The following is a 6,000-nucleotide window of genomic DNA, read 5'->3' as shown; positions in this document are numbered from 1 at the left end:
GAGGCAACTTTCTTGGTGAGTTAATGGCCTAAGTATGGTCTTTAGTATAACAAAGGAAGTTGGTTTGTGCAAGAGGGCACCTGGGTGGGGCCCCCTCCCCAGTGGTCAAAATGAGCAGCAGTGTGTGTGTGTGTGTGTGTGTGTGCATGCACATGCACGCACACACGCGCATGCACTAGAAGCAGACAGAAGCCAAAAAGTGAGAGCCATGCTTGATTTCTGTTTTGATTGCAAGGCTGTGACTTCTGGGGTGTTCATGCTCTAAGCCCCTCCATCATAGGCTTACGTTTATACATGTTAAATAAACCATGTATCATAAAGACACCACAGTCTCTGCTCTGCCTCATTCCAAGAAAGCCAAACCGGGCCTGGAACCCCTGGAATCTCACGCTGCGCAGAGATTGGGGTGGCAGTATATTAGGAGATTTTCACATTAAAGTGCTGGTGAATTTTCATGAGAACTAAAAAAATAAAATAAAGTCCTGCAGACTGATACAGAAATGTGAAGTACAGTTGTACCTTAGATCCCGAACGCCTTGGGACTCAGACGTTTTGACTCCCAAATGCTGCAAACCCGGAAGTTCCAGTTTGTGAATATTCTTTTTTATATGTTTGTAACTTTTATTGTTTTTGGTTTTCATTGCTTACTGTTTGGTTGTTTTCTGTATTGATTTTAATTTGATTTTAAGGGGAGGGGTCAGGGCTGCCTGGGAGTGGGTCCCAGCCAACAAAATGGCACTGGGACAACTGATCTCAGTGATCACGGGTAGGAGGAGGGGAAAAAAGTTACACTAAGACCAGACCACGTCATTACCGAGGAGGCAGGTTTAGTCGTTGTCTGAGGACTATCCCTGCCTCCGGGTCTGGTCCTGACTGGATGGATACTCGAATCAGCAAGGGATACCCACATGACCTGAAGGTGTTGCTGTGCAATGCCAGGTCAATGATCCATAAGACCACTGCTATCCATGACTTGATCGTGGATGGAGGACTTGACCTGGCATGTGTAATGGAGACTTGGTTGGATGAAGCAGATGGGCCTGTCCTTGCCGCTGCTTGTCCACCAGGTTTCTCTTACACACAGCAACCCAGGCCATCTGGGCGGGGAGGGGGGGTTGCAGTGATTTTTAGGGAGTCATTAGTTTGCACCAGGCGTCCTATTGGGAAGACCCAGTTCTCTCTGAGTGTATGTTCTGGAAGTTGGGCAATAGGGGCAGTACAGGATTCCTTTTGGTGTACCGACCTCCCCGTTGCACCAAGGATTCCTGCCTGAGCTGCTTCAGGTTGTGGCGGATGTTCTCCTGGAGACACCTAGTTTGGTTGTCCTAGGGGATTTTAACATCCATGCCGACACGACCTTACAAGGAGCTGCTTGGGACTTCGTGGAAAGCATGGCCTCCATGGGGCTGTCTCTGAATAAGTCTGGCCCAACTCATAGCTGCGGACATGCCTTGGACCTGGTGTTTACCTCTATGGACGTTGGTGATCTGACACTAAGTAAAAGTGAAACTAACGAAGTGCCATGGTCAGATCAGTACCTGATGCAACTGGATTTCTCCGCGACCCTTCCCCTCTGCAGGGAGGTGAGACCTATTCGGATGGTCCGCCCCCGCCACTTAATGGATCCAAATGGTTTCCAGAGAGTGGTAGGGGATGCTTTATCCCATGTTGATGGCCTCTCAGCCGATTCCCTGGTGGCCCGCTGGAATGTGGCGTTAACCAGGGCCATTGATTGTCTGGCTCTGAAGCGCCCTCTCCGATTGCATGGAGCCCGGCCAGCCCCGTGGTTTTCCCCGGAGCTGAGGGCGATGAAACAGTCGCTGAGACGGCTAACGCTCCAGTGGCGGAAAACTCATTCTGAATCCGACCGAACACGGACTAGAGCTCAACTTCGAGCCTACCAAGTGGCAATAGCAACGGCGAAGAGGATCTTCTTCACCGTTTCTATCGCATCTGCAGAAAACAGCAGCAGGAGACTGTTCCAGGTGGTTCGCAATCTATTCGAACCACCTTCTTCATCGGGGCCTGATAGGGACCCCAATATCTCCTGCAGTTTTTTTGCAGATAAAGTCGCTCAGATTCGGAGGGAGGTAGACTCCACCGTGGGAGCAGGGCCGGGGCGGGAGAGTGCTAGAGTCCTGTCTAGCATGTTTCATGGGATCAATTTCAATCTGTTACCTCCGAGGATGTGGACAGGCTGCTTGGACGAGTGAAACCAACCACCTGTCTCCTTGATCCTTGCCCATCCTGGCTTATAAAAGCTAGCTGAGCAGGGCTGGGCGATGGGCTTCATGGGTTGGTGAATGCTTCTCTCTGTGAGGGAGCCTTCCCAGACCCGCTGAAAGCAGCGGTTATTAAACCGCTTCTTAAAAAATCATCTTTAGATGCGGCCAATATGGCCAACTACCGCCCAGTCTCAAATCTTCCATTCCTGGGCAAGGTGATTGAGCAGGTGGTTGCTGAACAACTCCAGGCACGCCTGGAAGAAGCGGACCATTTGGATCCCTTCCAGTCGGGATTCAGGCCTCATCATGGGACTGAAACTGCCTTGGTCGCACTGGTCGATGATCTCCGGCGGGCTAGAGATAAAGGTGAGAGCTGTTTCCTAGTCCTGCTGGATCTCTCAGCGGCTTTTGACACCATCGACCATAACATCCTTCTGGACAGTCTAGAGGGTTTGGGAGCTGGGGGCACTGTCATACAGTGGTTCCTCTCCTTCCTCCTGGGCCGTGTTCAGAAAGTGGTGGGGGGGGGATGAGTGTTCAGACCCCTGCGCCCTCACTTGTGGGGTGCCTCAGGGTTCTGTCCTCTCCCCCATGCTTTTTAACATCTACATGCAGCCACTTGGAGAGATCATCAGGGGGTTTGGGCTGGGTGTTCATCAGTATGCAGATGATACCCAGCTCTACCTCTCTTTCAAATCAGAACCAGTGAAGGCGGTGAAGGCCCTGTGTGAGAGTGCCTGGAGGTGGTTGGAGGATGGATGGCGGCTAACAGATTGAGGTTGAATCCCGACAAGACAGAAGTACTGTTAGTGGGGGACAGGAGGCGCGCAGGTGTGGAGGACTCCCTGGTCCTGAATGGGGAAACTGTGCCCTTGAAGGACCAGGTGCGCAGCCTGGGAGTCATTTTGGACTCACAGCTGTCCATGGAGGCGCAGGTCAATTCTATGTCCAGGGCAGCTGTTTATCAGCTCCATCTGGTATGCAGGCTGAGACCCTACCTGCCTGCAGACTGTCTCGCCAGAGTGGTGCATGCTCTAGTTATCTCCCACTTGGACTACTGCAATGCGCTCTACGTGGGGCTACCTTTGAAGGTGACTCGGAAACTACAACTAACCCAGAATGCGGCAGCTAGACTGGTGACTGGGAGCGGCCGCCGAGACCACATAACACCGGTCCTGAAAGACCTACATTGGCTCCCAGTACGTTTCCAAGCACAATTCAACGTGTTGTTGCTGACCTTTAAAGCCCTAAACGGCCTCGGTCCAGTATACCTGAAGGAGCGTCTCCTCCCCCATCATTCTGCCCGGACACTGAGGTCCAGCGCCGAGGGCCCTCTGGCAGTTCCCTCACTACGAGAAGCCAAGTTACAGGGAACGAGGAAGAGGGCCTTCTCGGTAGTGGCACCCACCCTGTGGAATGCCCTCCCACTAGAGGTCAAAGAGAACAACTACTACCAGACCTTTAGAAGGCATCTCAAGGCAGCCCTGTTCAGGGAAGCTTTTTATGTCTGATGGATTTCTGTATTTTAATATTTTGTTGGAAGCCGCCCAGAGTGGCTGGGGGAACCCGGCCAGATGGGCGGGGTATAAATAATAACTTATTATTATTATTTTGGAACCCGAACGTCCGACGGGGTTTCCACGGCTTCCAATTGGCTGCAGGAGCTTCCTGCAGAAGCTGTGCTTTGGTTTCCAAACATTTTGGAAGTCAAACGGACTTCCAGAATGGATTCCGTTCGACTTCCAAGGTACGACTGTACTAGAATTAGGGGGAAATAAGAAATGGAAATAAGACAGATTCACCTATACCTGCAGATCTCCATGCAACTTTCTGTATCTGTCTGAAAGGTAGACTCTTTTCCAGGTCCAACTGTCCTCTCTTCCTCCTCCTTCCACTGTCTAATTTCTTACATTTCTGTAAGGGATGTAAATAGCTTGGTCTTAGGACATTATAACCACAAAGAGAATACACAACAACAATTTGCTAAAAGCTGTACAGGGTCTTCCAGTAAATGTCTGGCTGCTGTTGCAAGATGAAAGGGTTAACCTCCAACATTTCCCTTCCCCATACACACACTTAATGGGAGTGCTGTCGCCTCTTGTTAATCTTGGGCTTCACTGACCCAATTCCCTCTTTCCCATAAAATACTTCACAGGCCACTACTTTTCAAATACAGCACATTCCATCTCAAGGCTTGCTTTATTCTTCACGTACGTTCTTCAAATGGCTGAACAATGCAGTAATCTTTTTACTCAGAAAGTAGTAAGAGCCAAAAACTAATCTATCTGCTCAGGACTGCTCAAGAAGCAATGGGCTGAACTTGCAGAAATGGAGTTTGAGGGCAAATATTAGGGAAATAGTTCCTAATTGTCATGCAAAAGCTAAGCAACTGGGAGCTCCTTCTGTCCTGAAACAACTTCAGATTTGGCCTTCAGGACAACACCCAAACCCAAAGGCCAGGTGTGGGACACCTTTCGCCCTCTGAATGTTCCTGAACTACAGTTCCCATGATTCCTGGCTACTGGCTGATGAAAGCTGTAGTTCAGCAACATCCTGAGATCAAAGGTTCCCCACACCTGCCAACAACAATTGATGCTGGCCCTTTGGCTCTTCCTTTATTCAAAATATGACCCCTGTTACATTGGTTGCTGACCAAGGCTGTTTCTCAGTTCAAGAGATTCTGAAATCTCTTTCACTGGGATGTTTGGAAAGATAGTCTGTGAGGCTCACATGTGCTGCCATACATTACAGATGGGATGAAATGATCAGTAGAGTCCTGTGCAATACTGATTCAGTGGCTACCTTCCCATTTACCTTTGAGGTGTGGTATATAACCTGAATAAATGGCTTGGTTCACACATGCATGTGGATACCTTGCTGTAGCATCAAGGGGTAGCCTACATGTGTGAATGAGCCTGCTCTGCTTTGGGCAGAAATGCCTTTGGCCAACCTTGTAGCCCTAATCTGCATTTACTACCACAGCGACAAGAAGTTGGGCAAAACTGGACTCCCAACAACTCAGCTTCAGTAGCTTTGTACAGTGCAGGCTAGCGACGGATGAATCTGTCAGTTGCAGTTTCTCTCATTTTCTTGGTGTTTTTTTAAATTCTAAAGTATAGTTATCCACATTTATGCTTCTGATTCCATTTAAAAAAATCCTGATAAAATTATTCAGCATTTTTGTGCAAATTTCTCCTGGCTTACACATTTTTGTATGCAATTTCTCCCTTTGTCCATAGTTTTTGCAAACAATTTTGCCTTATGTAACTAATGCATTTCTGGATGTTATTGTCACTTTAAAATGTGCACTTTCCCCTAACAGGTGCATTTTTGTACACTTTATTTGGTCAGAGAACTGCATTGCAAAATCAAGGAAATTGCACATTTTATAGGGATAAGATAACATTGTTTCAGTTCACATATTGTTTAAGGAACTGCGAATTAGGAAATTTTGCATAAACCAAATTTCTCCCCCAACCTTCTTATAGGCATGTGTTACAAAAAGCTAATGAGATACTTGGAATTGCATCTATACCACAACCTTAAGCTTGCTTAAGCTGCTCCTCTTCTCTAGGAAATCATACCACCCTTCCCCAAACTACAATTTCATGGGTTCCTTGGAGGAAATAAAGTGAAAGCAGCAGAAGCCAATGATTAAAAGTAGGGCTGAGAGACTGCATTGTTCTCCATTCTGTTCATTCTTCACTACAAGCAACACAGTCTCCACTCCACTGCAGTCCATTTTCTGCCAAAACCTACAATATTCATCTAACTG

This window comes from Zootoca vivipara, chromosome Z2 (genome assembly GCF_965207765.1).
Source record: "Zootoca vivipara chromosome Z2, rZooViv2.hap1.1, whole genome shotgun sequence".
NCBI classification, from domain to species: Eukaryota; Metazoa; Chordata; class Lepidosauria; order Squamata; family Lacertidae; genus Zootoca; species Zootoca vivipara.
Note: the sequence above shows the minus strand (reverse complement) of the source record.